The sequence below is a fragment of the Alligator sinensis genome, unplaced genomic scaffold, assembly GCF_000455745.1.
Source record: "Alligator sinensis unplaced genomic scaffold, ASM45574v1 scaffold634_1, whole genome shotgun sequence".
NCBI classification, from domain to species: Eukaryota; Metazoa; Chordata; order Crocodylia; family Alligatoridae; genus Alligator; species Alligator sinensis.
Genome location: NW_005842558.1, coordinates 37355 through 48573, shown reverse-complemented (window position 1 = coordinate 48573; position 11219 = coordinate 37355). Strand labels below are relative to the sequence as shown.

Here is an 11219-nt window from a genome sequence, read left to right as displayed (position 1 = left end):
CCCAGCTGGGCCAGCCCTGGCACCTGGGCATGGCGGGAAGGGGGAGTGGTGGGGGAGAGGGGGTGTGCAGAGACATCACCAGCAGGATGATGGTCCCTCTCCAGAACAGCTCCTCTGGCTCCCCACCCAGACAGACCCACTGGCAGAGCAGTCCTACCCTAGGATGACCTTTCTGGGACAGACCCACAGACTGGCTCGCCATCTTCCCCACACATGCCAGGCCCCTGCAGCCCCTCCCCTGATACTCACTGTTCTTGATCAAGACATTGTGGGCTGAGGGGGAAGGAAAAGGCTGTTAGAGCTCCCTGAGCGCAGGGACCAGTTCCCCCAGCCCCATGCCTTGCATGCCCCTTCCCTGCTGGCATAGGAGTGAGGCCCAGGGCTCAGCCCAGTTGCTTCAGCACCACCCCCAGCAGCTGCAGGGAGGTGGCACAGGGCTGGGCCAGGCCATCTCTCCCCAGGGCCGTTCTGCACAAAGCCACACAGCACAGATAACAAGGAAACAGAGACGAGGGGGCTGCGCACTTACCAGGCCCTAGTCTGTATCCTGCTCTCCATCTCCCTGCAGAGACAAGGCAGAAGTTAGTGAGTGCGGCTGCTTCTGGGGCAGCGACAACTCCAGTTGGTGGCCATGGCCCAGCCACCATGGACTTGCAGGGATCATGCAGAGGCTTGGGGATATGGGCTCCCTGTGGTTTGGACCCCATGGCCCTGGGATTCCAGGTGTTGCACAGCTCTGGCCATCGGTTCTGACTGGGCCCCCAGTCAGGCAGTCTCAGAGCACTGCTTCTGTGCCAGGAGTACATAGTGCTAGGGACCCCAAAGCCACTGGAGACTATGGTCCCTCCCTTGGCCTGGCCCCAGGCCCCCCCCCCCCCCCGACAGGGCTGGACATGCCCTGCCCCAAGCACTTACTGAGATAAAAAACAGCTGGGATCATCACAGCAATGACTGGCAAGACAGTGATTGTGACACCAATAAAGACACCCACAATGTGCATTGGGTTGGACTCAGGCTCTGAAACAAGGAAGGGGTCTGTGACCAAGGGGACTCCAGACCTGCCCCCACTGCTGCAAAAGGTTGCCCACTGACCCCCACTCCATGACCTGTGTCCCCCTCCACATTAACCACCTCCATCCGTGCCCAGGTGCCCCCTTCATCCCCACCCTGTCTCCGGTACAAGGGTCAGTCAGCCCCCCTCTCCACTTGTGCCCAGGTCTCCTCCCTCCCCATGCTGGGGTCACTCATGCTTGTCCCAGGGCACTCTCAGGTATCCAACATCCAGGCCTCACGTGCTCCACATAGTAGGTGTAGTTGTGGTTGCTGCTGGGGTCGATCTCTGTTCTGGCTCAGGTCTCATCTCCACTGGGAAACACCCCCAAGCAGCTCATCTCCTGCAGCTGTGCCTCTCCATTCTGCTAGACGACACTGATACTATCCTTGGGGTAGGAGCCATAGACCTGGCAGGACAGGGTGGTGAGTCCATCCCGAGACGATGGCCTGTCGCTCACCCATACTGTGGGGCACTCTGGGTGGAAGGAGACACCCCAGTTAGAGGGGCTTCTTGAACTAGATCTGGTGGGGCTGACATCCCTGCCAGGAGGCTGGCTGAGCCCCTGCACTGAGCAATGGGGGCAGCTGGAGCCCATTCCCATTTCAGTCCAGGAACTGTTGCCTCCTCCCAAATCAGGTGGGAACATGCAGCATCTGCGTGTTGACCCTCAGCTGGGTTCTGGCAACTGAGAAAGGTTGAGAGGGCTACAGGCCAGCAGAACTAAGCACTTACACACAACAATGCCCACAGGTGTGACAGCAAATGCACTAACAACCTACAGGAAAGGACGACAGAACAGGATGGACAAGGTGTGTCAAGCACATGATCAACCTGGAAAAACTGCATTTGTCTGAAGGCAGAACCATCTTATTGATGTTTCAAAGCAATTAGCATTTGTAGGTCTCCAAACCTCAGAAAGCCTTGAACAGGCGGCTAGCCCAGTATGGAAAGGACCTTCTTCTGAAGGGTGTCAATAATGAAGTGGCAAACTAACGCTGCTCAGGACCACTTGCAAGTGGGCAATTCAGAAAGCACTGCAATACAAGACTGAAGAGCGACAGTCCCAAAGGGGGGCCCAGTTTTGATCCTCCTTGCCTTGGCTACAAAGCCCAAAAGCTTCCTGAAGAACAGTGCTCCTGCCAGGTGCTGCTCTAGCTCATACTCATTGGCCTCTTCTCACTGCCTGTAGGAGCTTTGTCTTGTCCAAAGCTAACTGTCAAGCATCAACCCACTAAATGCCATCAAGGAGACCTTGCACCCTTTCCACTAGGTTTTCCTGGTCTCTCTTTCTAAGGTTTTCTGGAGTGACTCAAACCTCCTGATGTCTTCAGGTATACAGCGGGCAAAAGGAAAGCTCAGAGCAACATAGGGCCCCTGCAGGACAATTCGGGACAGTTGGTGGTTGATGCAGGGAAAAAAGCGGAGCTCTTCAATGAGTTCTTCTCTTCAGTATTTCTATGTACCGACCAAGCCAATTCCCCCACCTCGATCACTGACAGACGTCCGCATGGCACCAGCCCACCTACGGTTGGTTCTGAAATAGTGAAGGAGCTCCTGGAGGAGCTGGATGGGTACAAGTCAGCAGGTCCGGATGCCCTCCATCCACGGCTGCTGAAAGAATTGGCCAGTGTCATAGCTGAGCCACTGGCACAGCTGTTCGAGTGCTCGTGGTGCTCCAGCCAGGTCCCTGAGGACTGGAGAAGGGCCAAAGTGGTGCCCATTTTCAAGAAAGGGAGAAGGGATGAGCCGGGTAACTTTAGACCAGTCAGTCTTACCTCTATTCCTGGGAAAATGCTAGAGAAAATAATCAAAGAGCATATTTGTGCAGGCCCAGCAGGGGAAACCATGCTGATGGGAAACCAGCACGGGTTTGTCACAGGTAGATCCTGCCTGACAAACCTTGTAGCCTTCTATGACCAGGTCACGCACTACCTGGACACGGGTGCCGAGGCTGATGTCATCTTCCTGGACTTTAGGAAGGCCTTCGACACAGTTTCACAACCTGTCCTCATTAGGAAGCTAGCAGACTGTGGAGTGGATGCCTACACGGTCAGGTGGGTGGCCAACTGGCTTAGGGACCGCACCCGAGAGTGGTGGTGGATGGTTCCTTCTCGGCCTAGAGGGAGGTGGGCAGTGGGGTCCCGCAGGGTTTGGTCCTTATGGGCAGAGAGAAACAGGATGCAATTTAATAAAGATAAATGTAAGGTACTCCACCTGGGAAGGAGGAATCCCCAGCACACCTATAGGTTAGGGAATGTCCTTCTCAGCAGCCCGAAGGCAGAGAGGAATCTTGGAGTCATAATTGACTCCAAGATGAACATGAGCCAGCAGTGTAACGAGACCATCAACAAGGCCAATCGCACCTTGTTGTGCATTAGCAGATGCCTGGCTAATAGATCAAAGGAGGTGATGCTCCCCTGTATGCAGCACTGGTCAGGCCGCAGTTGGAGTACTGCGTCCAGTTTTGGACGCTGCACTTCAAGAGGGATGTGGGGAATCTCGAGAGGGTCCAGAGGAGGGCTGCTCACATGATTAGTGGCCTTCGTGATGGACCCTATGGGGGGAGGTTGAGAGAGCTGAATCTCTTCAGCCTTCACAAGAGACGGTTGAGGGGAGATCTTGTGGCCACCTATAAATTTATTAGGGGAGGTCAACGGGGAATAGGAGAAGTGCTGTTTACTAGGGTGCCCCAGGGAGTGACTTGGAATAACGGGTATAAACTAGTTGAGAGTGGATTTAGGTTAGATATCAGGAAGAAATGTTTCACAGTAAGGGCGGCCAGGATCTGGAATGGGCTTCCAGGAGAGGTGGTGCTATCACCTAGCTTGGGGGTCTTCAAGAGGAGGCTAGATAGTCACCTGGCTGGGGTCATCTGACCTCGGTCCTCTTTCCTGCCGGGGCAGGGGGGTCGGACACGATGATCCATTGTGGTCCCTTCCGACTCTACAATCTATGAATCTATGTCCTCTTACCTGGACATTTCCTGTATCTCTTAGCCAAACCATAGTCAAGGAAATGCAGGTCACTCTACAAAACCTACTATGATCTTTGTGGGACAGGAGCACCCAGGTCTTGAGTTGAGGGAATGGGGTCTAATGCTAGAGCTAATCTCTACTTCTCAAACACAGGGCTGGACCAGACACCTGGGAGGCTGCCCTCACCTGAAGGGGTCTGACTGGGGCAGGGATGGACCTCATCAGCTACCAGATTAATAGTGAGAGGGTGCTCACAAGCTCCAACTGGGAGGAGGAGCAGTATGTTCTTGGTGGAGTGGGTGGGATGCCCCTCATCAGTGCTGCCCCAGGATGGGGCGAGACTTGTACTCACTTCTCTGCAGTGCTTTCTTCCTGTACTGCACGTACTTCTGCAACCACTCGATGCAGGTCTCCTCCAGGTAGCTTCTCACTTGCTGGAGGCTGGCCTGATCCTCATTCCACCTATGCTTTTGTGACCTGGGCCTGTGGGACGACTGCTACCCATGCATGAGTACTTGTATCGAAGCTGAGGAGCAATCCCCCATCATAGTCATACTTCTAGAGTCCCCTAATGACACTGTCACCTCTGAGCTCACACTCATACATGAGCTGGAGATTGTGAGACACTGAAACACAGATATACACCCAGGCCATGAGTCAGGACTTCCAGGACAGACCAGACACAACCTCCCGGGGTGGGGAGGGGAGGAGGTCAAGCTGGTCTGGGCATCAGTCCAGTAGGACAAGGCGAAGAGATGTGACTGAGGCCCATGTGCACCCTGGGAATGTCAGAGGCAGGGCAGAGGGGTTGGGTGTTCATGGATCCTTGAAGGTAAAGGGCAAGGTTGGCAGAGGAAGGGGCAGGGATGAAACTAGCTGGGAAGGAGTGCAGGTGGAAAGCAGAGCAGTGCTTCTCTGCATGGGAGCAGCGAGAGGCTGCACAGCCTCCCCAGGGGACAGCAGGGGCGGGAATGGAGCTGGGCCACATGGAGCTTGGTCAGCTGCCTGGAGAGCAGGGACCAGACTCAGGGGCCCAGGAGATGCTTCCCAGTCCTGTGTCCCATTCAGAACAAACCCCTGCACTGCCACGCCAGAGGTGATGGGGACCTGTTTCCTGGACGCCCTGCACCCCGCCTGCACTGATGTACCCAATCCCTGTGCTCACACTATGGGGTCGCCCTGACCTGGGATTCTCACATCTCCCTTTGGTCTCCTCCATCTACCTCCACCCCCAGCAGTATCCTCACACATCATGTGTTCCTGCTGACACACACAGGGTAGAAAGAGCCCAGGAAACACCCACTCAGCTCCCCACCCTCCGCTGCTGGGCAGGTGCCATGAACACCACATCACAGGGACAGGGTCCTTCCCCTACACCTGCTTGCCCACACTCACCACCGGTTTGGTTGTAGCGCTCCTGCAGGGTGCTCATATCAACTCCAAATCCCTGCTGCCAGCCCTGTAAGGTCCTGGTGTTCCTGTCCCAGAAGTCTGGGTCCACAGCACCCTGCACCCAGTCCCCACAGGGCACCTTCCTCTGTGTCTCACTGTTGTAGTACGTGATAGGCAGGTCATCTACGTAGTTCAGGGCAGTGAAGGCGGGCACGTCTGGGCCAGGATCCGACACCCCCGTGTAGAAAGACCGGCAGGACTGGGAGCCTGTGGGAGAGTGACAGGGGTCAGCACTAGTGGGGGCAGAAGCCAATGCCCTCAGGGCTCACTACCACCTCCTGGAGGGGCCGCGGAGGAAGCTGCAGGGAAGGCCAGAGTGGAGGGAGCAGCGGGGGCCCAACAGGAGAGGGCAGAGGCAGCTGAGTGAGGGGCAGGGGCCCGGGGGAGAAGGGACAGGACCAATTCAGCAGGGCACAGGCCTAGCCTGGAGGGGCCACACACTGTCTCACAGGCCAGTTGTGCTGCCCTGCACCCTCCATGCCAGGCACAGGCACTCACACAGCCCAGACACTCAGGCCCACCCTGCTCCTGAGGAGCCCTCGTGTGTCCAACTCCAGCACCTTTCAGGCCTCTGTCCAACTACATAGTTAGGACCTGGTGCAGGAGGGACCCTGCAAAACACACTGGGGTCTTGCTGGACAAGCAGCTTCTCCTTTGCTTGCAACCCATCTGCCTTCCCTGTTACAGGTGCAGTGTGTTCTCTCTTCCTGGGCCACCAACAGCTCCCTGGGCAGCTGCAGCCTGGTGCAGAAATGGCCATGCTGGGAGAGAGGAGCGTGCTGGATGCCCATCCATGGGGGTGGTGCGCCGTGCCGAGGCCTGCTCTGCACACAGGGTTTGGACTGATTTGGCCATGAGTGCAGTCTGGGTGTCTTCAGACCAATGTGACCCCTGTTCAGGACCCATGTGCACCTGCACACAGGGCCCTTCCTGCATGCACATTTTCCTGTGCAGTCTTGGGAAACAGCTGGAAGCCCAGCCACCCCAGGGACCTGTGCTCCCGCGGGGCAGCGCATTGCAGAACTGGCTTCGCACCCACAGCCAAAGCCCCACAAACACGTGCAGATGAACCCTAAAAATGCCTACAGCAGGAGACTGGGGCTGACAGGAGTCCTTTTACAGACTGCAGATGCTCCTTTTGCCTGAAGAAGGGTGCTTGTACCCAAAAGCTTGCAAAGAAGAATTTTTCCCAACTGTTTTAGTTGGTCTAATAAAAGATATCAGATTTACCCAAAGAACCTTGTCTGCCTATCTCCTTAAACCAACACGGCTATAACCAACTCCCCTGAAACATGGAAGATATCAAATTTTGCTGTTTGAAATGGAAACTTCACAACATGAAAAAGAAAGAAGCCAAACTCAAGAGCGACATATATTTTCTAAGCCTATGCAAGAAACATAACATCATTCCCAGAGAACTGAACATCTACAATTCTCTGACCACTACACACAACTGCAAATATGCTTCCCAACTATACAGGAGAACTTTGGAAACACTTAGAAATCATCTTCTTCACGTAGCCTACTCCAAGAGAGATCAGTTCAAGATGGAAATCAACACCTGCTGCAGCAACATATAAGAGAAACATCCAGATATCTTCCCAAACATACAACATTACAAAGAGACTACCAAACATTTTCTACATTATCTACAAAAAGAAGAAATGGAGCCAATTACTTCAGGAATAACTTTCCCACCACAAAACAACCGTCAGAAAGACAACACCAACACCTTACCAAATTCCAGCCTCAGACTTAATGGAACTGAAAGAAGCAATCAACCCTCAAATATTATCAATCGCTCTATGCACACACTTCCCAAGGCTGTAAAATCTGTCCTGTCTAAAGGCCTGAATTTCTTTCTGGAAAAAAATACCCTAATAAAATACTACAATGTAGAGAAGTAGAATAATTCTTCTGAGGCCCCCACCTCAAGTCATATTTCCACAACCAAAATGAATCCACTTCCAACAACACTTCATCCTTTGACAACATGGAGGAAAATATCAATCCCAAGCCAGCCCCCACCCCACAAATAAAAAAAAAAAAATCAGCTTGGACACCTCACAGTGCACCCAGTTCTAACTTGACTGCTATATTGGCTGCTTCAGGGAAAGAATGAGCAATGAAATAATCAGCAACACACGCCATCATAGCAACCCTGCCTTTCAGAGAGAAGGGCCATAAAATCCCTAAGACCCAATTACCAAATAGTAAGAAAACCAACAGATAAAGCAGTAGCTATAATTATCCTTAACCATGAAGACTAGATAAAAGAAGCCAACAGATGATACCTCTGGTACCACCTACTATGAAAAACTACAGGAAGATCCAACTCCCCTTTTCACTTTAATACTCAAAACCACCATCACATCGTTTCCATCCAAACTCAAGAAAAACTATGGAACTTACTACCCCCCTTACTACCCATTAGGCATAGAGAAAGTGGAGCTTGCGGCACCCAATACTAGACCCATGCCATGAGATGATAACAGCTGGGGCAAAAGTGGATGAGGATGGTGAGTGCACTATCAAGAAGAATAAACAGTTGCTCTGGTAGTGGTTGCCATCCACTAAGTATTGAGTTAGATAGGCTTCAATCTTTGACCACACCCAAGCTTAAAAATAAAAGTGATGGTTCCTGTAAGAGGAAAATTGTTGGAAGAGAAGGGACACACTCACCACGTGTATGCTCCAAGCTAAGAGAGAAAGAGAAGTGCACAGACTCTGAGTTAATGCAAAGAGGAAGCAGGAAACTACATATGCGTTTCAATTGAACTAGTAACTAAACTAAACAAAAGACTAAATATACATTTCAAGCAGAACCTGTAAACAGTGCACTGAATACAGGAAAGATGTCCTGTATGTGACAATTGCATGGGCACGTATGCTATATGTGCCTTGCTAAAAACATCCTCATATTTCTCAAAACAGGCATTCAATGTCTGTCTGAGGTGTTACAAATGTCTCAATCATTCAATGTCTATCTGGGGTTTTGTAACTAGTCCATCACCAGTGCAGGCTATTGCAAATCTGCCCCATTGTTAAAGACATACCCAAAGACAGGTCCAGTAACCAATGCCTGTAGGTATCCTGTTCAGCAAATCAAGACTCACCACATTTGATTGACTTACAGCCTCCAGACTGGTCAGAAAACTGCAACCCCCACCAAGTTTCACACCTGGACAAATACAAAAACAGGATCCAAGCAATTTAACAATTATAATGTGATGGTTCCCCCTTCCTCCCTGTTTTGTTCAGACTTTAATCGACCGACCATAAAGGAAAAATTCTTTGAAGCTGTACAATTATACAGTATAAGAGCAAAACAGATCTGCTAGCAAGGTGTGCAGTCCAGAAGAAAGATAGAGGAATCATTTCTGCACCCAGAAAACCACAAAGGTGAAGGATCCTGCTTGGTGAAGGCTGCAAGAAGACTGGACCAGCTTCCTGCCTGCCTTGGTGGGAAAAACACTGCTGCAGCTAAATATGTACTAGGACTTTCTGTGTTTGCTCATTTTATATTGGGAAGGAGTCTTTTTCTGTCATTTAGTTTTATAGCTTGTTTGTGGTGTTGCTATTAAAGCCTTTCTGCTATTAATTGGATGAGGTGTCATGTCAACCCTTAACTGCACTAGGTTTAAAATCCTGCTTTTAACTGCAATATTATGCTGTTAGCCTTCTTGGCAACAAGGGCAAATTACTGACTCATACCCAGCTTATTGTCCACTGTAACCCCCAGGTCCTTTTCTGCAGAACTGCTGCTTAGTCAGTCAGTCCCAGCCTGTACTGATGCATGAGATTCTTCCATCCTAAGTGCAGGACTTTGCATTTCTCCTTATTGAACATCATAAGATGTCTTTTGGCCCAATCCTCCAATTTGTGTAGGTCACTTTGAATCCTAGCCCTAGCCCTCCAGTATATCTACTACACCCTATGGCTTGGTGTCACCCGCAAACTTGCTGAGGGTGCAATCCATCCCATCTTCTAGATCGTTAATGAAGATATTGAATAAAAACAGAACCAACCCCTGGGGCACTCCACTTGATACTGGCTGCCAGCTAGACATTGAGTCATTGATTACTACCCATTGAGCCCAACACTCCAGCCAGGTTTCTATCCACCTTACAGGCCATTCATCAACCCATACTTCCTCAGCTTGCTTGCAAGAATACTGTGGGAGACCATATCAAAAGTCTTACTAAAGTGAAGTTCTATAATGTCCACTACATTCCCTGCATCCACACTGCCAGTTATCTCATCATAGAAGGCAATCAGGTTGGTCAGGCATGACTTGCCATTGGTGAATCAATGCATGCTGACTGTTCCTGATCACCTTCTTCTCTCCCACGTGTTTAGAAATGGATTCTTTGAGGACCTGCTCCATGATTTTTCTGGGGACTGAGGTGAGGTGGACCAGTCTGTAGTTCCCTGGATCCTCCTTCTCCCCTTTCTTAAAGATGGTCACTATATTTGCCTTTTTACCACTGCCTAGGACCTCCCCCAATTGCCACAAGTTTTCAAAGATAATGGCCAGTGGCTCTGCATTCACATCAGCCAACTCCCTCAGCACCCTCAGATACACTGCATCTGGACCCATGGACTTGTGCACATCACATGTTTCTAAATAAGCCCTAACCTGTTGTTTTGCCACTGTTGGCTGCTCACCTCCTCTCCAAACTGTGCTGCCTGGTGCAGTAGTCGGTGTGCTGACCTTGCCTGTGAAGACTGAGATGAAAAAGGCATTGAGCACTTCAGCCTTTTCTGCATCCTCGGTCACTAGGTCACCTGCCCTATTTATAAAAGGACCTAAACTTTCCCCGATCCCCCTCTTGCTGCTGACATAGCTGTAGAAGCCCTTTGTAAAAGGAACCCCAGCCCTGTTACTGGACATCATCATGGCCCCTTCAAGGGTGGGGTGTTTGTAGCACAGGCACAGGCAGCAGAGCAGGGTTCAGGAACAGCCTGTGATCAAGTCAGCTGGCAGGGGAGGCACATGACTAGCAGAGAGCTGGGGTTTAGGAGAATAAAAGCCAGAGCCAGAGGCTGGGCAGGAGGTGAGATTGGGAAGCAGCAAGGAGAGGAAGCGTTGCTGTGAGTGGCTTACTATTGATGACTGCTGGGCAGGGAGCCAGGAGAAAGCACTCTGGAGGCCATGATCCAAGGCCTGGGTTAGTGATGGTGAGCAGCTGGTGGGCTGAGTGTTTGTGATACTACCAGAGGGCAGAAATTATATTTATGGAGGTCCCATTAGTACCCATGTGGTGGGGCATGTGACTGCCTTGAGCTGTGCTTGGATCAGGATTGGGGCACAGCAACAGATCTGGGAGCAAAGCTGGAGCCCAGATAGGCGCAGAGTGCGGGGCCTGGGCCTAAAGGCCTGATAGTGGCAGAGTGAGGGGCTGGGGCCAAGCAACCAGGTGTATCAAGTGGGCCTTGGCCAAGGGACTAGCCAGAGTAGAGGGGCAGAAGCCAGGAAAGCTAAAGCCCCAAAATGGGAATGAAGGACTTGTGGTGGGCCAGTTGGGGGAGCTCTTGCATTAAGCCTCACACCTCACTACGCCTGTCCAACTTTTGGACTCTGTGTCTCTCTCCAGGGGCGCCTAAGCCCTGGCAGACCCCCTTTCCAGCCCCACCGCAGCGTCCAGGGGTAACGTGTGCTGCCACCACCCTGACAAGGGACTGTTTGGGGCCTGTGTCCTCAGGGAAACACAGGCCTAATAGTCCTATGGGTACTC

At 51.7% G+C, this 11219-nt stretch overlaps 1 pseudogene; it reads right to left on the bottom strand.

Annotated features, from left to right (window-relative positions):
- Positions 1–535: 535 nt before the first annotated feature.
- LOC102388464 overlaps positions 536–11219 on the bottom strand; it is a 13543-nt pseudogene continuing 2859 nt past the window's right edge.